The sequence below is a fragment of the Scyliorhinus torazame genome, chromosome 8, assembly GCF_047496885.1.
Source record: "Scyliorhinus torazame isolate Kashiwa2021f chromosome 8, sScyTor2.1, whole genome shotgun sequence".
NCBI lineage: Eukaryota > Metazoa > Chordata > Chondrichthyes > Carcharhiniformes > Scyliorhinidae > Scyliorhinus > Scyliorhinus torazame.
The window spans coordinates 53,141,892-53,167,819 of NC_092714.1; positions in this window are offsets into that span (position 1 = coordinate 53,141,892).

A 25,928-nucleotide genomic window follows, 5' to 3' on the forward strand; every position below is an offset into this window, starting at 1 on the left:
ATTCATCCGCTTGCAGCACTGCAACCAGATGTTGGGGACAACCCCTCAGCTGCTGATGTTCTCTACGATCAGGCTGGCTTGATCTCCTCCTCTGATCTCTTGGGAAGAGGACATCCCACTTGCCCAAGCACCCTGTTAGAGAAGCTGCAGGGAGACATTGTTAACTATTGCTGGAAAGGGTTACTTTCACTGCGTTTTCCTTTCAGGCCTCTTCACAGCCCTTTAAGTGTATGCTGTCAGCACTCCCAGTAACAGGACCTCACGCTGCCAACGGCAACCTACTGGTCACCTCTTCTGCCTGCTGGTTTGATTGGTCAACTGTCACAGAATATTATCCTTGAACCTTCCCTCCATGCATCCATCCACTCCCTTACGTAGACTGGTGTATAGAATTTATGTGACAGAAGAATTTGAAAAACCTCAAGTCCAGCTTTGCAGGTGAACAGTGAACATTGCATTGCAGACATTCTGAGTTCTCAGAATACAAGAAATCAGTTGATAAACATGCTGCGGTGTTATAAGACCATAAGACATAGGAGCGGAAGTAAGGCCATTCGGCCCATCGAGTCCACTCCGCCATTCAATCATGGCTGATTTCAACTCCATTTACCCGCTCTCTCTCCATAGCCCTTAATTCCTCGAGAAATCAAGAATTTATCAACTTCTGTCTTAAAGACACTCAACGTCCCGGCCTCCACCGCCCTCTGTGGCAATGAATTCCATAGACCCACCACTCTCTGGCTGAAGAAATTTCTCCTCATCTCTGTTCTAAAGTGACTCCCTTTTATTCTAAGGCTGTGCCCCCGGGTCCTAGTCTCCCCTGCTAATGGAAACAACTTCCCTACATCCACCCTATCTAAGCCATTCATTATCTTGTAAGTTTCTATTAGATCTCCCCTCAACCTCCTAAACTCCAATGAATATAATCCCAGGATCCTCAGACGTTCATCGTATGTTAGGCCTACCATTCCTGGGATCATCCGTGTGAATCTCTGCTGGACCCGCTCCAGTGCCAGTATGTCCTTCCTGAGGTGTGGGGCCCAAAATTGCTCACAGTATTCTAAATGGGGCCTCACTAATGCTTTATAAAGCTTCAGAAGTACATCCCTGCTTTTATATTCCAAGCCTCTTGAGATGAATGACAACATTGCATTTGCTTTCTTAAGTGTTATATATACAGAGACATTTACATGGCCTGCACAGCTGTGAGGAACATCAATTTAGAAAAATATGACTCCCAGGGTGAAGAGTTCACACGACACAATCTTTTTTAAAAAAAAAATCTTTTCACATTTTAACATATAAAACACATAACATTTACAAAATAAAATAAAACCCCAGCCCCCCTCCCAATCCCCCCCCCCCCCACCCCCCAACCAGCCCCCTCCACACCTTCCCCCCCTTCCCTCCCCCCAGCCGGCGACAACCAGCTCCTCAAAATGCAAGACACCAAATCCGTTAGATGCCCCAGACATACCAAGGCACAGGGTGGAGAAGCTGACCTCCACGCCAACCGGACCCGCCTGCGAGCGATCAACAAGACAAAGGGTAAAACATCTGCCCCCGCTGCCGTCTGCAACTCCACAGATCTGACACCCCGAATATGGCCCCCAGGGGACTGGAGTCTAAGTCTTCATGTAAAATTGCGAAAATTGTGCTGAAGAATGACTTCTAAAACATCTCCAACTTCAGGCAGGACCAGAACACGTGTACGTGATTGGCTGCACTCCCAGATACCTAAGGGAAATGGCAACAACCCCACCCTAACTCCCGCCCCGGAGAAGATACCACAAAACACTCACATTTTCCCAAATGTAACTTGTAGCCTGAAAAAGCCCCAAATCTCTTAAACAGTCCCATTATACCCCCACTGACGAGCCTGGATTGTGGAAATACAACAACAAATCCTCAGCGTACAAGGACACCCTACTCCATCTCCATCTCCATCCCCCTTCATTTATCCGAGAAAATCAGAGCAATGGCCAAGTGCTCTATTGTCAGCACGGACAGAAGAGGGGACATGGGGAACTCCTACCTCATTCCCCTGTGCAACGGAAAGTTCCCTGAATTCATCTTGTTTGTTTGCACGCTCGCCATTGGGTCTTTATTGTAGCCATCTAAGATGGCCACCTGCAAAGGACCATGGGAATTATGGCCAACCCAGGACTCAGACAGATACAGAGCCTATATGTATCTGAAAGACAGGTAACCAGACCTGATCGAAACCCCCGCCCGTTTACATTTTAATGGCCCATTTCCCCAGGACAATAGAACTCCAATCAAGCAATCGGTACAGCCACAGATTGATCGGCGCTACACCCCTTACTCAGAAAGCCCAACTGCCAAGGTCAATGACCGCTAAGGACCCACCCAGCCACCAAGGCACCCGCTCCTTTATTGGCCGAAATCGAAGACCGTGATCAGAGCCCTGTCGAACTATTGGGTCCAAGGTTAAGGACCGCCCCAAAGAGCGCAAAATCCCAGAGGGATAAAAGAGAGCACAGCCATGTGTTCTGTCTCTTTTGGATCCGGCCGGTGCCAGCCCAATTGCAGCAGGAACAGCCAGCCATGTTCAAGACCAACAATCGCTACCTGACGGATGAGCCCAGCAGAGACAGAGCCACTTTCTTCAAACCAGCCAAGTGAAATCCAGATAAAGGCCTTATCCATTTGCACAGTGCTGGTCGCCCTGAAGTTAAGTATAGGTTATTGTAGCTGATAGGTATAGTTTAACTCGTAGTAGATATTGTGTTTGCATGTTGAGATAACTCTTGTGTATGTAAATAAACCATCTTTTGAACTAACTAACTGGTTGTGTGGTTATTTGATCGATATAAGGGAAGGCTTGTGGCTCACTAAGATAAATAGTAATACCCACAGTGTTGGCAACGCTGCTGGGTGGGAACGAAAAACACCAACATTATTGGCAACATTACACAATAGTTTGACCCAATCCCAAACCTCTCCAACACCACAAACAAATAGCTCCACTCCACATGGTCAAATGCCTTCTCTGCACCACCACCACGTCCAACTCCTTCCCCTCTGCCAGAGAAAGCACCACATTCAATGGACACCGCTCATAAAACAACAACTGTCTACCCTTCAAGAACCCCGCCTGTTCTTCGCCAATCATCTTTAAGAGGCATTCCTCCAACCTAAACGCTAACACCTTTGTCAGAATCTTGGCATCCACATTCAATAATGATATTGGTCTGTACGACCCACACTCGACTGGGTCTTTATCCTTTTTCAGCAGGAGAGAAATGGACGCCTGTGTAGCCATCTGGGATGGCCACTTCCAGAACACAAAATGGACGCTCATAGAGAATGTAGGGAAATGTGGACAATACTAGACAACGAGCAGGCACAGAGCCTGAATGTATATTTGGGAAGCAGTTACCAGACGGAATCGGAACTCTGGGTCGATTAGCATATTGATGGCCCATCTCTGAGGAACAAAGGACTAACACTCAGGTAGTTGATAATGTCGCAGACATCCCGGTCGGTGCCAGTACCCCAACCGAAAGACACAAACAAAGCAAGGCCAACGGCCACCTAAGACACGCCCAGCCATCAGGCACCCACCTCTTTATTGGTTAAGATCGATAAAAATTATCAAGAAGCTGCCCTATTAATTGGGACCAAGTTTAAGGCCCGCCTAAAAGTGCGCAAAGCCCCTCCAAGTATAAGAAGGAACCCCCACCAGAGTTTCAGTCTCCTGGATTTGGCTCTCAAGTGGAGAGGCCCATCCACCAGCATCACCAGAAACAAGTAAGTTCAAGGTCAACGCTCGCTACCAGTCGGACGAGCTTAGCTGTTCTCCTGTATCTCTTCGAACCCAACAGCCTCAGATTCGAACAACGGCCATTGTTCCTCTGACTAAGTGGGCACCCGAAGTTAAGTATAGGCGTTAGCGTTAGAGATAGTTTTGTTTGTAGTACTGTTGTGCATGAGTAGATCTTACTGTGTGTGTAAATAAATAGTATTGACTTTGAACTAACTAACTGGTGTATTGGCTCTTTGATCGGTATTCGGGTTGAACCTTGTGGCGGTATCGAGAGATACCTGGCGACTCTGAAAGTAAACATAATTAGGATTAAGGAAGGCAACCATATTGACCGGCATATTTATAACCCGATAAACAGAGCAACACCTGTCTCAGAGTGTCCGGCAGTACCCCCTTCTCTACCCCGCCCTCAAACATCTCCACCAGCAGCGGCACCAACCTATCCAGAAACTTCTTATAAAATTCCATCAGGAAGCCATCCGATCCTATCAACATCTTCCCTATCACCGCCCGCACTACCTCCACCCCCACAGGCTCCTCCAACCCTACCTTCTCCTCCTCCCCCACTTCAGGACACTCCAACCTTTGCAGGGGCAGGCCAGTCGATTTCGGCGGGAGAACAGCTGGTGAATCAGTTTCAGCGGGAGCATTGCGGAAGGAGGTTGCTGGGAGGTAAGTCAACCTTTAAAGGCACTTGTCTTTGTAGGGGCAGGCCAGTCGATTTCGGCGGGAGAATAGCTGGTGAGTCAGTTTCAGCGGGAGCATTGCGGAAGGAGGTTGCTGGGAGGTAAGTCAACCTTTAAAAGCACTTGTCTTTGCAGGGGCAGGCCAGTTGATTTCGGCGGGAGTGGAGCTAGCTGGTTAGTCAATTTCAGCAGGAGCTGAGAATTTTTCTTCTTTTTTTTAAAATTAGTTTTTTAGGCGGGAACAGGAAGTCGACCCGCGGACATCTGGGAAGACCCTCACCAATAAATTCTGGTGGAGAGGAAACCCGAGACACTACACGTGTAGTGTCTCCCACCCGCCCTCCTCCTCTAACCTAATAATAAAACCCATTGGTCTGAGGTAAGTACCATATTTTATTATATTATTATTATTTTTTATAAAAATTTAATTCAGTTGTTAGCCAGATCTTGGTAGAAAGTTAGAGGAATGGCAGGGAAGGGAGTGCAATGTTCCTCCTGCAGGATGTTTGAGGTGAGGGATGCAGTTAGTGTCCCTGCTGATTTTACCTGCAGGAAGTGCTGCCATCTCCAGCTCCTCCAAGACCGAGTTAGGGAACTGGAGCTGGAGTTGGAAGAACTTCGGATCATTCGGGAGGCAGAAGGGGTTATAGATAGCAGCTTCAGGGAATTAGTTACACCAAAGATTGGAGATAGGTGGGTAACTGTAAGAGGGACTGGGAAAAAGCAGTCAGTGCAGGGATCCCCTCTGGTCGTTCCCCTGAGAAACAAGTATACCGCTTTGGATACTTGTGGGGGGGGGGGGACTTACCACGGGTAAGCCATGGGGTACGGGCCTCTGGCACGGAGTCTGTCCCTGTTGCTCAGAAGGGAAGGGGGGAGAGGAGTAGAGCAGTAGTAATTGGGGACTCTATAGTCAGGGGCACAGATAGGCGATTTTGTGGGAGCGTGAGAGACTCGCGTTTGGTATGTTGCCTCCCAGGTGCAAGGGTACGTGATGTCTCGGATCGTGTTTTCCGGGTCCTTAGGGGGGAGGGGGAGCAGCCCCAAGTCGTGGTCCACATTGGCACTAACGACATAGGTAGGAAAGGGGACAAGGATGTCAGGCAGGCTTTCAGGGAGCTAGGATGGAAGCTCAGAACTAGAACAAACAGAGTTGTTATCTCTGGGTTGTTGCCCGTGCCACGTGATAGTGAGATGAGGAATAGGGAGAGAGAGCATTTAAACACGTGGCTACAGGGATGGTGCAGGCGGGAGGGATTCAGATTTTCGGATAATTGGGGCTCTTTCTGGGGAAGGTGGGATCTCTACAGACAGGATGGTCTACATCTGAACCTGAGGGGCACAAATATCCTGGGGGGGAGATTTGTTAGTGCTCTTTGGGGGGGTTTAAACTAATGCAGCAGGGGCATGGGAACCTGGATTGTAGTTTTAGGGTAAGGGAGAATGAGAGTATAGAGGTCAGGAGCACAGATTTGACGTCGCAGGAGTGGGCCAGTGTTCAGGTAGGTGGTTTGAAGTGTGTCTACTTCAATGCCAGGAGTATACGAAACAAGGTAGGGGAACTGGCAGCATGGGTTGGTACCTGGGACTTCGATGTTGTGGCCATTTCGGAGACATGGATAGAGTAGGGACAGGAATGGATGTTGCAGGTTCCGGGGTTTAGGTGTTTTAGTAAGCTCAGAGAAGGAGGCAAAAGAGGGGGAGGTGTGGCGCTGCTAGTCAAGAGCAGTATTACGGTGGCAGAGAGGATGCTAGATGGGGACTCTTCTTCCGAGGTAGTATGGGCTGAAGTTAGAAACAGGAAAGGAGAGGTCACCCTGTTGGGAGTTTTTTATAGGCCTCCTAATAGTTCTAGGGATGTAGAGGAAAGGATGGCGAAGATGATTCTGGATAAGAGCGAAAGTAACAGGGTAGTTATTATGGGAGACTTTAACTTTCCAAATATTGACTGGAAAAGATATAGTTCGAGTACAATAGATGGGTCGTTTTTTGTACAGTGTGTGCAGGAGGGTTTCCTGAAACAATATGTTGACAGGCCAACAAGAGGCGAGGCCACGTTGGATTTGGTTTTGGGTAATGAACCAGGCCAGGTGTTGGATTTGGAGGTAGGAGAGCACTTTGGGGACAGTGACCACAATTCGGTGACGTTTACGTTAATGATGGAAAGGGATAAGTATACACCGCAGGGCAAGAGTTATAGCTGGGGGAAGGGCAATTATGATGCCATTAGACGTGACTTGGGGGTGATAAGGTGGAGAAGTAGACTGCAAGTGTTGGGCACACTGGATAAGTGGGGCTTGTTCAAGGATCAGCTACTGCGTGTTCTTGATAAGTATGTACCGGTCAGACAGGGAGGAAGGCGTCGAGCGAGGGAACCGTGGTTTACCAAGGAAGTGGAATCTCTTGTTAAGTGGAAGAAGGAGGCCTATGTGAAGATGAAGTGTGAAGTTTCGGTTGGGGCGATGGATAGTTACAAGGTAGCGAGGAAGGATCTAAAGAGAGAGCTAAGACGAGCAAGGAGGGGACATGAGAAGTATTTGGCAGGAAGGATCAAGGAAAACCCAAAAGCTTTCTATCGGTATGTCAGGAATAAGCGAATGACTAGGGAAAGAGTAGGACCAGTCAAGGACAGGGATGGGAAATTGTGTGTGGAGTCTGAAGAGATAGGCGAGATACTAAATGAATATTTTTCATCAGTATTCACTCAGGATAAAGATAATGTTGTGGAGGAGAATGCTGAGCCCCAGGCTAATAGAATAGATGGCATTGAGGTACGTAGGGAAGAGGTGTTGGCAATTCTGGACAGGCTGAAAATAGATAAGTCCCCGGGACCTGATGGGATTTATCCTAGGATTCTCTGGGAGGCCAGGGAAGAGATTGCTGGACGTTTGGCTTTGATTTTTATGTCATCATTGGCTACAGGAATAGTGCCAGAGGACTGGAGGACAGCAAATGTGGTCCCTTTGTTCAAAAAGGGGAGCAGAGACAACCCCGGCAACTATAGACCGGTGAGCCTCACGTCTGTAGTGGGTAAAGTCTTGGAGGGGATTATAAGAGACAAGATTTATAATCATCTAGATAGGAATAATATGATCAGGGATAGTCAGCATGGCTTTGTGAAGGGTAGGTCATGCCTCACAAACCTTATTGAGTTCTTTGAGAAGGTGACTGAACAGGTAGACGAGGGTAGAGCAGTTGATGTGGTGTATATGGATTTCAGCAAAGCGTTTGATAAGGTTCCCCACGGTAGGCTATTGCAAAAAATACGGAGGCTGGGGATTGAGGGTGATTTAGAGATGTGGATCAGAAATTGGCTCGCTGAAAGAAGACAGAGGGTGGTGGTTGATGGGATATGTTCAGAATGGAGTACAGTCACAAGTGGAGTACCACAAGGATCTGTTCTGGGGCCGTTGCTGTTTGTCATTTTTATCAATGACCTAGAGGAAGGCGCAGAAGGGTGGGTGAGTAAATTTGCAGACGATACTAAAGTCGGTGGTGTTGTCGATAGTGTGGAAGGATGTAGCAGGTTACAGAGGGATATAGATAAGCTGCAGAGCTGGGCTGAGAGGTGGCAAATGGAGTTTAATATAGAGAAGTGTGAGGTGATTCACTTTGGAAGGAAAACAGGAATGCGGAATATTTGGCTAATGGTAAAGTTCTTGAAAGTGTGGATGAGCAGAGGGATCTAGGTGTCCATGTACATAGATCCCTGAAAGTTGCCACCCAGGTTGATAGGGTTGTGAAGAAGGCCTATGGAGTGTTGGCCTTTATTGGTAGAGGGATTGAGTTCCGGAGTCGGGAGGTCATGTTGCAGCTGTACAGAACTCTGGTACGGCCGCATTTGGAGTATTGCGTACAGTTCTGGTCACCACATTATAGGAAGGACGTGGAGGCTTTGGAGCGGGTGCAGAGGAGATTTACCAGGATGTTGCCTGGTATGGAGGGAAAATCTTATGAGGAAAGGCTGATGGACTTGAGGTTGTTTTCGTTGGAGAGAAGAAGGTTAAGAGGAGACTTAATAGAGGCATACAAAATGATCAGGGGGTTGGATAGAGTGGACAGTGAGAGCCTTCTCCCACGGATGGATATGGCTGGCACGAGGGGACATAACTTTAAACTGAGGGGTAATAGATATAGGACAGAGGTCAGAGGTAGGTTCTTTACGCAAAGAGTAGTGCAGCCGTGGAATGCCCTACCTGCTACAGTAGTGAACTCGCCAACATTGAGGGCATTTAAAAGTTTATTGGATAAACATATGGATGATAATGGCATAGTGTAGGTTAGATGGCTTTTGTTTCGGTGCAACATCGTGGGCCGAAGGGCCTGTACTGCGCTGTATTGTTCTATGTTCTATGTTCTATGTTCTAACCACCCCAGAAACTCCCTCCTATCTGACTCATCCTCCCAAGACTCTGGCTTATACAGGTTCTTATAAACTCTTCAAACACCTTATTATCTGCTCCGGTGCCACCAGTAACTCCCCTATCCTGCCCCAGACCCGAACATTCTCTCTCGCCGCCTGCCTGCAGACCTGGCTTGCAACTCATATACAATCCCCTTCACCTGCCTTAATTGCCGAATCGCCTTTCCCATGGACAGAACGTCAAACCTTGCCTGCAGTTCCTAACTCCTCACCCGAAGATCCGAAATTGGATCCTCCGCATACCTTCAATCCACCTCCAAACTTTCCTCTACCAACCATTGCCACTTCTCTCTTGCCTCCCTGTCCGCCTGAGCCTGAAACGAGATAATCTGAAACGGGACTGTCTGTGCGGAGTCTGCACGTTCTCCCCGTGTCTGCGTGGTTTCCTCCGGGTGATCTGGTTTCCTCCCACAGTCCAAAGACATGCAAGTTAGGTGGATTGGCCATGCTAAATTGTCCTTAGTGTCCAAAAAGATTAGGAGGGGTTATTGGGTTACGGTGATAGGGTGGAAGTGAGGACTTAAGTGGGTTGGTACAGACTCGATGGGCCGAATGGCCTCCTTCTGCACTGTATGTTCTATGTTTTATGTTCTATAATATTGCCCCTCACTACTGTTTTCAAAGCTTCCCATACCACCAACTGCGACACCTCTCCATTCCTATTAAACCCTATATAATCCTCAATAACAGAATCATAGAATCCCTACAGTTCAGAAGGAAGCCATTCAGCCCATCAAACCTGCACCAAACCTCAGAAAGAGCACTCTGCCTCGGCCCACATCCCCATCCTGTCCTCGTAACCCCAACTAACCATTTGGACACTAAGGGGCAATTTAGCATGGCCAATCCACCTTTCCTGCACAACCAGCATGATGCCTCTGTCACTTTCTTCCGCAATGCAGGCTGACCTCTGAACACTTGGGCCATCTCTTCAGGCATCTCGCCCCATAGCACTTACCCACCCTCCGGCCATGTCTCCATGGACATGTCCCCGGAGCTGTGTCCTATCCCCTGGGTGTTCGGATGTTGGCTGTTGTGTGTGTGGCCTTGCCTCTCACAGTGTTCAAGCACAGAGTCCAGATATCACAGTCTGATTGGGTGACTAGCCAATGACTCCCACATGCTACATGTCCCGCCCACCACGGGAATCCATTTGCGTTGTGTGAAGCGCTTATTTAACCACGATTGCCAATTCCCTATTATCAATAGCCTTCAGCCGCATGGCCAGAGGCCTCGGCAGTCGGTGGAGGTTATGGGTGGTTGGTGAGGCAGATGGGCAGGGGCTAGGATTGCCCCGGAATGGTCCAGGGGTCAGCATGCTGGTGTTGCACGCGGTTGCCCCCCCCCCAGCTCCCATCCCCCCACCGTGCCCCCCTTCCCATGGCGGCCCACCCCTCCAGAGGGTGCGCCTTCCCCCAAGCCGAGTGTCCACCCCCCCTCCCGCCAAGCACTGGGGCAGCAAGCCCAGCAACCCCAGGCCCTTTGCTTGTGATAAAAGATAGCTACTCACCTCCTCGGCTCCCCACAGAAGCCCTTCCACCAGGTTCACGTCTTTCAAAAGTAGTACTAATCGTTGCCAGCATGACCACTTGCTGGGGAGGCCAATGAATCACGGGAGGCCATTGGATATGGGGTGGTTCCCAATAATTGTATGGAAATAGGGCTTAAGTGGTGGTAATTGGTTTCTAGTCACGCTATGCTGAGATCCCAATTTCGCCTACGGGAGCAGGTCGGTTGCACCGCAAAATGTTTGGCGTCTGGCGCGGTTCCTGTTTTCGGCCTCTCCCATTATTCACCGGCCTCGTTTCGCTCGAGCGAGAGCGCAACGAGGCCTTAGAATCGCGCCCTAAGTGCGGGCTGGACTGGGGAGAAACTCCCCAAGGCCCAGGAAAGTGACTAAAATGTGGGTAAATACCGGTGTGAATCTTATCGAAAACGCCGACAGGAAACACCCCGCCAAACCAGCCCAAAGTGACACTTGCCAATTTTACCATTAAATCGCGCCCTGTGTCTATGCAGTTTGCTTGCAGCACAATGTCTTATCCGCACATTCTGGGACAGTCCAGAGTTGGCTCCTTTAATGTTTGCTTTGAACTTTTCATCAATGCACCATTTTTGAATTAGGAAACAGAGCATGGAACAGTTCTCTTCAAATGTTTAGCTGAGCTGAGATACCATTGCTGTGCTTGCACATGGCTTTACTTTGCTGTTTAGGCGAATTTCTCTTTATGCCGTCGTCGTGAACCCGCTGAATCCATTATTTTTGCTTGCGGCCGTTTTGTATATTGCAAACCAGAGGCACTGTCTGGGAGGTGGGCTCTGTAAACCTTGGGTCCTCTCTCAATTAACCATTATTTACTGGTGTGCCTTGACAGTGTGTTGGTAGATTAATTGACAGCAGGAGCGTCATAGCAGATCTTTTTTCTAACCTCAACAAATGTCTGCAACTGCACATTTCCAATAGATATTGCTGGAAACTATTTAGGAATGCTGGAAAATGTACCACTCCCTAATATAGGTTAATTGTAGCATTCCTACTGTCACCCTACTTAGATGAGAACACATATCTCAGACTGGAATCTTCCTGAGCTGTATAAATCAGCCACTAACTAGATAAACCTGCTCTGGGGGGATCCTGCCAATCGTTGGTTAAAGGAACATTTTTTTTTTTGATTTATTTTCTTCTTCTCCTGAGAATGCTGACCCTTGCTGGGTTATGGTTTCACAGTGACAGCCCTCCAGCATCTCACCTCATCCATCCCATAAGCCAGAGCTTTGACGATGAGCCCTTGAATGTTCTGGGAGTCCACTTGCCCAGCGCAAGTACAGACAAGTGGAAAGCTTCCCACCTTCAAGAATAACAACTTAAATTTATGTTGCCCTCCCAGAAACAAATTGAGGCAAAGGTCTGCTGGAAGGCCATCAATAAAAATACCCTATGGAATGTTCAAATCCAGTTGGTCTTCCAGAGCAAGAAAGTAGCTGAGACCAAATGTTGAATTTTAGATTGGAGATTTTGGGATACCGGGGTCAACATTTGTCACAGAAGACAGTGGTGATGGGTGAGTAGCACTTGATGCAAAATATGATACGGGCAGTAGAGTTTTGGATGAGTTGAAGATCATGGATAGTGGAGGGTTGGAGGCTGGCCAGGAGAACATTGGAATTGTCCTGTTTGGAGGGGGGGATAGCATGGTTGGGACTTCCAACAGCAGAACTCAGCGCAACTGAGTGATGTTATAGAGGTCGAAGGAGGCAGTCTTGGTGATGAACAGTATCTGAGGTCAGAAGGTCGGAATACCAAAGTTCTGAATAATCTAGTTCAATCAGAAGATGGTGTAATCCTCTCTGCCAGGACACTAGTGAATCAGACAGTACCTTTGAGGTTTATTGGAAATCTATTCAGAACTTTTCATTTTGTAGGTACAGCAGACACAGCAGGCAGTAAAGAAGGCAAATGATATGTTCATTGAATCCCTACAGTGCAGAAACCTTTTTTGGACACTAAGGAGTAATTTAGCATGGCCAATCCACCTGACCTGCACATCTGACGGATGGTGTTTTGGTGTTCTTATCTGAGGAAGGATGTTCTTGCTATATAACCCAGTAACCCCATCCAACACTAAGGGCAATTTTGGACTCTAAGGGCAATTTATCATGGCCAATCCACCTAACCTGCACATCTTTGGACTGTGGGAGGAAACCGGAGCACCTGGAGGAAACCCACGTATACACAGGGAGGATGTGCAGACTCCACACAGACAGTGACCCAAGCCGGAATCGAACCTGGGACCCTGGAGCTGTGAAGCAATTGTGCTATCCACAATGCTGCCATGCTGCCCTCACGAAATGAAAATCACTTACTATCACAAGTAGGCTTCAATTAAGTTACTGTGAAAAGCCACAGTCACCACATTCCGGAGCCTGTTCAGGGAGGCTGGTACGGGAATTGAACCGTGCTACTGGCCTGCCTTGGTCTGCTTTAAAAGCCAGCGATTTAGCTCAGTGAGCTAAACCAGCCCCTTGTATCTTTCAGAAACGTATAGAACTCTAACAGGATTTGACAGGGTAAATTCAGAAAGAATGTTCCCGATGGTGGGGGAGTCCAGAATTAGGGGTCATGATTTGAGGATAAGGGGTAAACTTTTTAGGCATGATGTGAGGAGATATTTCTTCACCCAGAGAGTGGTAAATCTGTGGAATTCGCTACCACAGAAAGTAGTTGAGGCCAAAAGGTTGTGTAATTTCAAGAAGGAATTAGATATAGTTCTTGGGGGTAAAGGGATATGGGGGGGGGGGGGGGGGGAGGCGGGGAGGTGGGATCAGGGTATTGAACTTGACAATCAGCCATGATCATAATGAATGGCGGAGCAGGCTCGAAGGGCCGAATGGCCTCCCCTGCTTCTATTTTCTATGTATGTTTCTATGTATGTAAACCTAGTGGTAATATGCAGTTGTAAGGAGAATTTAATTTAATGCTGACTGCGCTTCCATTTTGTTCAGTGGTCTAAATCAGTCTGCTGAGGGGCATGTTCTGATGTAACCAAAGTATTTGTATTCGGAATTTGGAGCAAAGATACAGAGCTCTGTGATGGAGGCTAAAAAGTGTGATGATCTGGATAGAAATGAATGTATTTGTGTCAACACTGATGGTGTGCCTCAATGTAAATATAACATCCTTTAAAGTGCCATGTGGGAAAGCAGATGACTATTATTAATACAACACCTGGAATGATGTACATGCAAAGGTGCTTTGAACCATCAATATGACCTTACCATATGCAGAATGTTCTTTGGATGGTGATTATAAATATTTTGCTTTCTGTGTTTGTATATCTTGGTTCCTTTTTGAATCTAGTTTATACTGGCAAAGAGAAAGAAATACTTGGGTTAGGGAAGTGAAAATTCTGCTAGGTTCCCATCCTTGATTGCCGACAGCCACTCCGGCTGACATTGAGGATATGTAAATTCTACGCTGTGGACAGGGTCAGACTACCCGACAATGGCCTCCGCCGTTGAATATCCTGTCAGCTGTTACTAGCAAAGCTTACATGTGAATCATGGCAACTTGGGCAAGGTGCCAGAGGGTGATGATCAACAATCAAACTATGCCATAGTGAAGGAGGTCAATGCCTTTAGGTGGGCAGGGAGGAAAACTGGGCAGGAGAATTTGAAGGAAAAAATAGCAGTGCTTGAATCGCAATCTAATTTCTGCAGCAAAACTGACACTGGAAGTGTCAGACTTATCAGCAGTAGCACAAATCAAAAGGAAATACAACAGATTCTGGCTGATATGGTTGCTGGTCAGATCAGTGAACTGAAACCAAACAAGGAATTTATCATCATTGTAAATGAGATGAAAGGCAACCAATTTTTGGGGAAGTTCAGGTAGAGCTGTTTGTATTTTATCTGGAAATGTTATCTTATTTTCAAAGGGAAACTTGAATATGGAGGAGACGGCAGAACAATAATCTAGTGTTTGAATCATACCAGAACTATGAAGAGTATTTTACGATAATGGGGCTTTAGTTGTGTACGGTGTCACTATGATAAAGCAACCTCTTTATTCCAGGGATAGTAAGCGTCACATAATGGGTTCCACAGATACTTCAATGCATATGCTGATGTTTGTTTGTTTGTTATTTATTTATAGTACAGAAGGAGGCCATTTGGCCCATCGTATCTGCACCGGCTCCCAAAAGAGCTACCTAGCTCTCCATAGTCTTCCATAGCCGTCTAAATTCATTACTTTCAAATATATATCCAGCTCTCTTTCGAAACTTCCTACACTTCCTTCACCTCCACCACTTTCCCAGGCAGTGCATTCCAAACCCCAACAATTCTCTGAGTGAAGAAGTTTCTCCTCATCTCACTCCAAGCCCTCTTTCTGACCATCTTGAAATAGTGACCCCTAGCCACTGACATACCAACTAGTGGAAACAGAATATCCTTCTTTACCCTGTCAAAATTGTTCATTAATTTGAACACCTCGATAATGTCACCTGTTAATCTTCTCTGCTCCAAGGACAACAAGCCCAATTTCTCCAATCTTTCCTTGTATCTAAAATTCCTCATTCCTGGCATCATTCTGGTACATCTCCTCTGCACTCTCTCCAGGGCTATAACATTCTTCCTTAAATAAGGCGCCCAGAACTGAAGACAATACTCCAAATGCGTTCTGACCATTGATTTGTAGAGGTGTAGCATCACTTCCTTGGTTTTATATTCTACGCCTCTATTTATAAACCCAAGGATGTTATAAGGCTTCTTAACAATTGTTTCAACTTGCCTGTCCACCTTCAGAGAATTATCCACTTGAACCCCGAGCTCCCTCTGTTCCTCTCTACTCCCCTCAAAGTTGTACCATTGAGCCTTTTCTTGCCTCCCCATGTGTCTTCTACCAAAATGCATTACCTCACATTTTGCTGTTCATCTGCCAGTTGCCCATTTGGCCAACTTGTCAATGTCCCTCTGAAGTCACTCGGCGTCATCATCACAATTCACCATTCTCTCTAGCTTAGTATCATCTGCAAATTTTGAGATTTTGCCCTCAACACGCACTTCTACATCATTTACATAAATCAGAAAAAGCAAAGGTCCCAACACTGAGCCCTGGGGAACATCACATTCAACTCATCTCCAGCCTGAGAAATGCCATCTATACCTACCCTTTGTTTCCTATGAATACAAAAACTTCAAATAAATATGCTGCCTATCTTGTATTAAAAAAACACTACGCTGTTCTCTGGACACATTTCTGTTTTGAATTATTTTGGTCTATGTGGTTGCTGAGACAACCAAGTAACTCACTTTTGACTATTCTGCTCTGACAGTTGGTGCAATTAGTGCCAGTCAGTCATGTTTACACATACATACATATATATATATATATATATACACAACATACTTTCTCCTTGTCTGGTTAAATTGAAAGTGACCCCAATGAAAATGCTTCTGTTGTTCGACAGAAGGGTTCGAGGGTATGGGGTTCCCGTGTTCCCTTGTCACCTCCACAACATCATCTATGGTTTTGGGGAACTAGAGCGCAGGCTGGCTTCAAATTCTAGATTACTTAGGAATCTGCGAGAGGGTCTCAATTGGTTATTTACAAGTGCTTGGTTATTTTCCCAAAGCTCTAAGCATTTCCCCAAGGGGATATTTTCCAGCTTTGGACAGAAGTGTCCTTCTTAGTCCCTGGTAGCTGTTATCTTTCAGGGAACTTATTTTTTCCAATCATTCCTGTAATAGAGATGGGTCAGTCAGAGACCAAGGGTGATGAAGTGACCAGCCCCAGTGTGATTACAGGGATGCCTGCTATGCTTCTGCCTCTATTTTAGGTTTGTAAATGTAATTTCTGGTTCAACAGGGTTCCACTACAGATGGAGGACATTGATTTAATAGAAACTGTTCTTTCTATTCTGACAGAAATACACCATACTCTGACAATTGCTTTATTTTACATATTCTGAGTAAAATGTTATAAACTGTCTCATTCCAGAAGTAAAGATGATGTGGAGATGCCGGCGTTGGACTGGGGTGGGCACAGTAAGAAGTCTTACAACACCAGGTTAAAGTCCAACAGGTTTGTTTGGAGTCACTCGCTTTCGGAGCGCAGGTGATGAAAGAGCTGCGCACCAAAAGTAACGAACCAGTGCTGATACTTGAAATCAGTGACAGGCCACAGGCCAGTTACAGATTGAGTTTCTTTCACACTGCTTCAGTTGCACCAATCAACATTAAATGAATGACTGCAACGTAATGTAAAAATCCTTAGTCCATCTACACATTTTAAAAATAAATTTAGAGGACCCAATTATTTGTTTCCAATGAAGGGGCAATTTAGCGTGGTCAATCCACCTACTCTGCACATCTTTGGGTTGTGGGGGTGACACGCGGAGAATGTGCAAACTCCACACAGACAGTGACCCAGGGCCAGGATTCGAACCCGGGCCCTCAGCGATGTAGGCAGCAGTGCTAACCACTGCGCCAACATGCTGCCCGAGTCCAAAATTCTGGTGTGTCAACCAGTCTTCCTCCAATCCAGCTGCCCCATGCAAAAACCCTGGTCACACTTCGGTTTGAGGGAGCATGCACAAAGGCTCATCACTAAGCACAGTTAGTCACAGAGTGGGAACTTGGGAATTTGGTGAGGGACAGCATTTGGTGCAGTGAGGGAGCAGGGAAACAGTGATGTGGTGGGTGAGTAATTTGCTCATTTGTCCTTCAAAACCCATGTAATTTATTAGTAATTGTAAGATTTACTAGCAGCATTGAAGCTCATTGGGAGTAATAGGTTTTATTAATTATAACTTAATTGTGAAAATAATGGCAAATTAACTGGCACATAATAAAGATGGCAGGGCAGGTGATGTGTTTTGGCTGCAGAATGTGGGTGTTCCTGGACTCCATTGTGATCCTTGGCAAAAAGGTCTGTAGTTAGTGTTTATGTCTTGAGGAACTTTGCCTCAGAGTCATTGAGCTGAGGGTTGAGCTATAGACACAGCGATGTATCAGGGAGGGGGAAAGTTACCCGGGCACTTTGTTCCAGGAGCTGGTCACGCCCCTTAAGTTTAAAAACAAAAAAAAATTTTAACAACCATTTTATTAAGGCATTTCTAACAACAAAAGATACAAATACAAATGTAAACACAAGTCAGTGAGTAACATCCCCCCAACCAACAACCATACCTCGCCAACCTGGCCTATACACACACTCCCAAGTCCCTCCATCTCTTCTCGCTGTACCCGCCTAAACTTAACTAAAATAAACTAATTCCCCTTGCCCCCCCCCCCCCCCCCTTATTCCCTAACCCCTCCCCGTTATTGTATCTGCTAACAGTTTAATTTTCCCTGCAGAAATCGATAAACGGCTGCCACCTCCAGACGAACCCTAACACTGATCCTCTCAGGGCACACTTGATTTTCTCAAGCCTGAGAAACCCAGCCATGTCGCCAACCCATACCCCCGATTTCAGGGACTCTGAGTCCCTCCACGCCAATAAGTTCCGTCTCCGGGCTACCAAGGAGGCAAAGGCCAAGACATCAGCCTCTCGCCCCCTGGGCTCCCGGGTCTGCCGACACTCCAAAGATCGCCACCTCTGGACTTGGTGCCACCCTCGTTTCTAGCACCATGGACATGACATCAGTAAATCCCTGCCAGAATCCCCTAAGCTTCAAACATGCCCAAAACATGTGGACATGATTTGCGGGCCCTCCTGCACACCTCACACACCCGTCCTCTACCCCAAAAAACCTGCTCTTCCGGGCCACTGTCATGTGTGCCCGGTGAACCACCTTGAATTGCATCAGGCTGAGCCTGGCACATGATGAGGACGTGTTGACTCTGCTCAGAGCATCCTCCCACAGACCCGCCTCTAACTCCTTTCTCAACTCTTCCTCCCATTTACGTTTTAACTCCCCTATCTCAGTTCCTCCCACTCCATAAGCTCTTTATAGATTTCTGATACCTTCCCCTCCCCCACCCCTGTTCTAGAAACTACCTTGTCCTTGGTCGAAGCCTGCCTTTGTACAAAATCCCTCACCTGCAGATACCGAAACCCATTCTCTCCCGGCACTTCAAATTCCTCCTCCAGATCCTCCAAACCGGGAAAGCTCCCATCAATAAATAGATCCCCCAGCCACTCAATCCCTGCTCTCTGCCAATTCTGAAACCCCCCATTTAACCTCTCCGGGCTAAACCGGCGATTACCACAAATTGGAGCACACACCGAAGGCTCCCATATGCTTCCGCCACTGCTCCCAAACTCTCAGAGCCGCCACTACCACCGGGCTGGTAGAGTACCGGGCCTGCGAGAACGACAGAGGTGCTGTTACCAGCGCTCGTAAACTTGTGCCCCTACATGATGCCACCTCTACCCGCTCCCACACCAACCACGACCCCACTACCCATTTCCTGGTCATGGCTATATTTGCCGCCCAGTAATAGTTCCTGAAGTTCGGTAGGACTAAACTCCCACCCACCACTTTGAACGGCAACTACCCCAGCCTCCCCTCCTGCCCCCACGCCTGGATCAGCCCCTTCCAGTCCTTTGACGCTCTCAGCGCCATCGCCAATGGCTCTATGGCCAAGGGAAACAGCAGTGGGGAGAGTGGACATTCCTGCCTTGTCCCCTGATGCAGTCTAAATTAGTTTGAACTCACCCGGTTCGTCCGCACACTCGCCACCGGTGCCTGGCAACCGGACCCAGTCAACAAAGCCTTGTCCAAACCCAAACCTTCGCAGGACCTCCCACAAATAATTCCACACCACCCGGTCAAAGGCCTTCTCCGCGTCCATAACGACCACTACCTCCAACTCCCTCCCCTCGGAGGGCATCATTATTACATTCAAGAGCATTCTAACATTGGCATTAACTGCCTACCTTTGACAAATCCCACCTGGTCCTCCCCTATCACCCCCGGTACACAATCCTCTATTCACGAGGCCAAAATCCTGGCTAGCAATTTGGCGTCAACATTTAGTAGGGAGATTAGTCTATATGACCCGCATTGTTCTGGGTCCATCTCCTGTGATATTGTTGGGGGAAGAACACCCCACTACCTTGCCTCATTAAATGCCCTCACCAGCAGTGGACCCAACATCCCAGAAAACTTCTGATAAAATTCCACTGGGTGGCCGTCCCGGGTCTTACCCGACAGCATGGCCTCCAATCCCTCTGCTACTTCTACAATCCCGATCGGGGCTCCCAGCACCTCCACCAACCCTTTCTCCAACTTCGGAAACTCCAACCCCTCCAAGAACTATCACGTCCCCTCCACCCCAGCAGGGGGCTCCGACTCATACAGCCGACTGTAAAACTCCTTGAACACCCCGTTCACCCCAGCTGGGTCCGAGACTGTGTTCCCCCCTCTGTCCTTCACTCTTCCTATCTCCCTGGCCGCTTCCCTTTTCCTGAGCTGGTGTTCTAGCATCCTATTGGCCTTGGCCTTCTCACCAAACTCATATATCGCCCCTCTCGCCTTCCTCAAATGCCCCACCACCTTCCCTGTGGATATCAAACCAAACTTCATCTGCAGCTTCTGCCACTCCTTCAACAACCCTGCCTCCGGGGCTTCTGAATACCACCTATCCATCTGGAGGATCTCCCTAACCAGCCTATCCATCTCTGCCCACTTTACCTTCTCCCTATGAGCCCGCATCAAAATCAGCTCCCCCCTAACTACTGCCTTCAGCACCTCCCATACCGTTGCTGCTGAAACCTCCTCTGTCATTTATCTCCATATAATTCTGGATGGCCTCCCTCACCCACCCACACACTTCCTCTTCCGCTAACAGTCCTGCATCCAATCTCCATTGCGGGCGCTGACCCCCCTCCTTGCTCACCCGTAAATCCACCCAGTGTGGGGCATGGACCGACACAAAAATCGCCGAATACTCGGCATCCACCACCCCCACCAGCAAAGCCCTGTTCAAGACAAAAAAAATGAATCCGGGAGTCCACTTTGTGTACATGGGAGAAAAAAGAATCTTTCTGCGCTCTTGGTCGTCCGAACCTCCACGGACCTCCCCTTCCCATCTGTTCCATAAACCCCCTTGTTCCTTCGCCGTGGCTGGCACCCTCCCAGTTATTGAACTTAACGGATCCAATCTCGGATCTATAACCGTATATAACCACCATGATCAGCTTATGCGAGTCCAGGTCCGGAATCTTGCCTAACACCCGCCTCATAAATTCCGTGTCATCCAAGTTTGGTGCATATACATTCATCAAATACCACCGGCATCCCCTCCAGGCCCACTCACCAGAACGTACCTACTCCCCCGGGTCCACAACAATGTTCCCTACCTCAATTGACACCCGCTTATTGATCAAGATCGCTACCGCCTAGTTTTCGAGTTAGCCCCAAATGAAATACCTGCCCAACCCACCCCTTCCTCAGTCTAGCCTGATCCACTACCCTCTGGTGTGTCTCCTGTAGCGTTGCCACGTCCGCCTTCAAACTCTTCAAATGTGCGAACACGCAAGCCCTCTTGACCGGCCCATTCAGCCCTCTCACGTTCCATGTGATCAGCCTGGTTGGGGGGCTCCCGATGCTGACCCCCACCCAACCACCCCCCCCCCCCTCCCCTGCCACTGATCAACCATCACCCTTCTTAGACCAGCCTTCGGGTGCCCACCGTCATCGACCTCCAATTTGTCTCCAAGCGCTAGACCCTCCCCTGTCAGCAGAGCAATTCCCCCCTCCCTTCCTCCCCCCCAATAACAACATAGCTATCCCAAACCCCCTCAACAAACACCTGCTCGCCTCCCACTGCGCTTCCGTGAGCTAGCCCGCCCAGCTAGCCTGGTAGCCCCGCCCATGGCACCAATCAACCTACCCCCCACTGATCTCCCTCCCCCCCGCTTGAACATACATATGCAAAACATAACAATCCCCAACAAACACAAATAAGAAAATTCCATCCACCATCCCCCATTAAATTAACCCGCATACAAAACTGAGCAATGGCCCAAAACCTAGTACAAAAACAATACATACAGAACCCAAAGAGAAAAGAAATTTAGCAGCATAATAAGTACACAATTACTCGCCCCCAAGTTCAATGACGTCCATCACCTGCCAGTCCCCTGGCCTTAACAAAGTTCATCGCCTCATCCGGCGATCCAAAACAAAAGGTCTTGGCCCTCGTAAGTGACACAAACGAGTTAGGAACAGCATGCCGAACTTCACCCTTTTCTTAAAGAGTGCCGATTTCACTCTACTGAAACTCCCCCTTCTTTTGGCCAGTTCATCAAAGTTTTGATAATTACGCAGCTCGCTATCTTCCCATTTGCAGCTCCTCGTCTACCTGGCCCACCTCAAAATCTATTCCTTGTCCAGGAACTGATGCATTCGTACCACCATCGCCCTCGGCGGCTCATTCTTCAGGAGCTTCCTCGCACGGACTCTGTGCGCCCTGTCCAACTCCAAGGGCCGAGTAAACACACCTTCCCCTAGCAGTTTCTCGAACATATGCGCCACATTTGCCCCTGTGTCAGATCCCTCGCTGCCCTCCGGGAGCCCAACACTCCTCAGGTTCTGCCTGCGCGACCTGTTCTCCAGATCCTCCACTTTCTCTGGCAGCCTTTTCTGGTGGTCCTTCATCATCCCCATCCCCGCCGCCATCGCAGTTAGCTGGTCCTCGTGCTCAGCAACCACCTCTTCCACCTTCTGGATCGCCTGGCCCTGGGCTTCCAGACCCTGCTCCATCCGGTCAAGCCCCCTCTTAATCAGATCCAGGTACTCTTTTCTTTGCTTAGCAAAGCTCTCCTGGAGAAAGTCCACCAGCTGCTCTGTTGACCACTGGGCCGGCAATTCCAGACCCTGAAACTCTGCCATATTTTTCAGTGCTGCTGACTCCACTCCCTTCTTCGATCAACGATCTCTCCTTTTCAGGCCACTTCAGGTCCACGAATCTGGCAGGGAATCCTTCTCCTCTACCTCACCAATCTCCTGTTTTGACGATCAAATCCCCATAAGTCGGGGAAAAAGGTCCGAAAGGTCCACCACGAGCGGGAGCTACCAAATAAGCGACCACTCACTCCATGGCCGCCACAGGAAGTGGTCCTGCCCCTTAAGTTAGAGTGTTCTGAATCAGTCCAGAAGCACGAACAGGAGGATGTGACTGTAAGTGAGGCACGTATGGGGTCAAGGTAGAAATGGAGGAGCATCAGCTCTTGTAATTGTCCAATAGGTTTGAGGATTTTGCAGTCTGTGGGATAAAATCAGGGGCAGCAGGGTAGATGAGTGAACTGGCAATGGCATCATGGTGCATCATGCCATTCATGTCAGGGGAGTAAATGCAAATGTAGTGGTGGTAGGGGAGAGCACAGTCAAGAGGATAGACATATTTCTCGAGCACAGAGCATGAATCCAGGCGGCTGTGTTTCCTGCCTGGTGTCAGGGTTGGGCTATCTGTTTGGAGCAGGAGTGGAACCTGCAGTGGTAGGTGGGGATAGGACTAGGGAAGAGGTTCTGCTTGGGGACTATGAACAGCCAAAGGCTAAATTAAAAAGCAGAACTTCAAACATAAGAATCTTATTCCCCGAGCTACAAGCAAATTCGCATAGGGTAAATACGCTTAAAGAGATGATTGCTTAGCTCAGAGGTTGGTGTGCGAGGAATGGGTTTTGATACATGGGGCGCAGGCACAAGTGGTGCAGAAAGTGAGATGATTGCTTAGCTCAGAGGTTGGTGTGCGAGGAATGGGTTTTGATACATGGGGCGCAGGCACAAGTGGTGCAGAAAGTGAGATGTTTACTGTTGCGATGAGCTTCACCTGAACCATACTGGGACCAATGTTCTGGCATGTTGTATGACTGGTAAGAAGAGAGCTAAAGGCTCTGTATTTGAATATGCGCAGCATTCACAACAACATTCTCTCTTTTTGATAAGACATTCAACCAATATCTTCTCTAATCTAACAGGTGAACACAAAAGATCCCATGGCAGAAACGCATCACATGAAAGAGCAGGTATGTTCTCTTGGTGCTCTGATCTATTTGTACTCAAACAACATAACTAAAACAGATGGTTGAGTCATTTATCTCACTACTGTTTGGAGGACTTTGCTGCATGCTAATTGGATACTGGTTTTCTACATTAGAACAGTGACTGTATTGGAAAAAATTCTAAGGTATAGCATAACTCTTCACTTCGAAAGAAGCAGATTAATCAAAGACAGACAGCTTGGATTTCCTAAGGAAATGTTGTGTCTCACTAACATGATTGAATGTCCTGAGGAGTTGCCAAGGAAGGTCCAAGGCATTTGATACAGTCAATATGGATTTTAGCAAGGGTTTTGATAAGGCCCCATGTGGAAGCCTGGGCCCATGGGATCCAAAGGAAGTGCCGTTAAATATAAAATTAGCTCACAGGCAAGAACCGAAAGGTAATGGTGACTGGAAAGCTGTTTCCAGTGAAGCCCCCCAGGAATCAATACAAAGTTCCTTGCTTTTTGCAGTATAAATCAAATTTCTGCTGGGGTTGCTGCGCTACCTGCAGCGGCTGCTGCTTTTGGCTGGGGCTGAGGGCTAGGACGGGGAGCTCAGACTTTAACTTCCAAGCCATGGTCCAGTTGAATGCACCTTCTATGAAGGTCCTGAAGGTAGCTCCCATTCAGGAAAAAAACATGTTTAGGGCATTAGACACTTCAGGTCTCAAACAAGCGACAAAAGCGTTTTTTTCAAAAGCGGTTTTGAATGGTCCTAGGTTACTTATATCCCAAATCCTCTCTCCTTCCTGGAGTTCCATTCCGGAATGCTCCTTCCAAACTGTTCGAAACCTTTCCTCATAGTCTGTGAGATCCTCCAAATGCTTTTGAACACAGGATGTTATTTTACCCCAGTCAGTTTTAGGTGGGTTGACTCTTAATAACCACTCTTTAATTGCCTGCCAACCCACTTCCAGATTTTTTAAATCATCGCCTCGGGTTGCCCGAACTTCTTTCGAGAGTATTTGACTATCGCGGGCATTAACCATCACAGACAGAACCTATACACCATCTAACATACGGAGACCGTAAATATTCTGTAAGCGCTGTAGCTGTTCCCAGGTGGCTAACCACCATCCCCCCCCCCCCGCCCTTTTTAGGGTGCGTGAGTTCTTTGGACCATCGATCAACTTTATCGGGGTGTGCCGGATTATAAACCCAATGTCGGGCGTATTGAGATTTAGTGATTGTTACATTGTTTTCGGTTGTTTGGTCGCTTCAATCTTAACCCGTTTGGTGCGTAATGGGGCGAGTCGTAATGTTCCTGTCCTGCCACTAGGTTCGTTTTTTGCGTCACTATCATCGTCCAAGCTAACTAGTTTCCTTTGTTCAGCGCCTCGTGTAGTGATAACAATCTCGGAGCCTGCTGAAGCTGCCCCGGGAGGCTTTTGAAGCAGGGTTAGCTGGGTGTTTTGGCCGACTACACTCCCATTGTAGGCGGCTGTGGTGACTAGCTAAGGTTGAGCGTTCGTGGGGACAAGGGCCATTGAACCCAGCACAGACATGGGGTTTTGTTGGCCGGACCACACTTGTGGAGTCTGTATCAGAGGATTCATAGTTGCAATGGCAGCAGCGGCAATACCATCGGATTTAATTTGGTCGGCATGGGCGGACTATGTGTAAGTATAGTCAGGGCCTGAATTAATCCTGACTCCGCCTGTGGCGGAATTGTTTGGGCTGGAGAATTGAGAAATAGCTGAGGGTTTGACGGCTTCAGAACCACCAAATTTTCTCTCAGCAATCTGTTATGACTCATCATGTCGTCTATTTTAGTCTACTTATAAGTTTCTTTAAGGAACTGGGTATTTTCCTTTTGTAGCCCGGCAATTTGGGAATGCAATTCATCAATTTGTGATAGTAATTGTTGAACTCTGGAGTCCAAGTCGGTAAATGAAATTTTAGTTTTTTTGTGTTCGCTCAATAGGGTTTCTAATTGTTCAAGCTTAGGTTTTGATTTCTGCAATCGCTCACAGAGTGCCTGGACTTGATCATTGGCAGTTTTAAATTTGCGATCGTGGTTTGTGTTAGCGATTGTCTCCTGTCGCCTACGGAGCTGTCCCATAACCGCAAGAAACCACAGAACACGCTGACGGACCATTCAGGTAGTTTTCCCCCAAACTCTCTTTATATTTTCAAGGGACCATTGGCCCTCGGGAATGTTGTATTTTAACTCGGTTTCTGTATTCGCATCGGACAATTTAAAGTGCCGATTAATACAAGATTTAAGATCTCCGAACATATCATCAGTAGACACGTCTGGAGGCACTCGGCCGCCCTTAGAGGTTGTGGGAAGCTCTGCTCCACCCCTGGAAGCAGTAGGGACATCTGATTTAGCACGCTCACATGTAGAAGGACTCCAGTCGCACTTTGGACTCTCGTCCCCCATAACTCTTCCGTATAGGTTTCTGACCCGGGCTGCAAATCGTGGACTCTGTGAGTCATAGGTCATAATTCGTATACCTGTAGCACTGTACCATATACCAAATTACACCGATATAAGACATTTGATAATAGACTTGCACCCTCACCCAATTG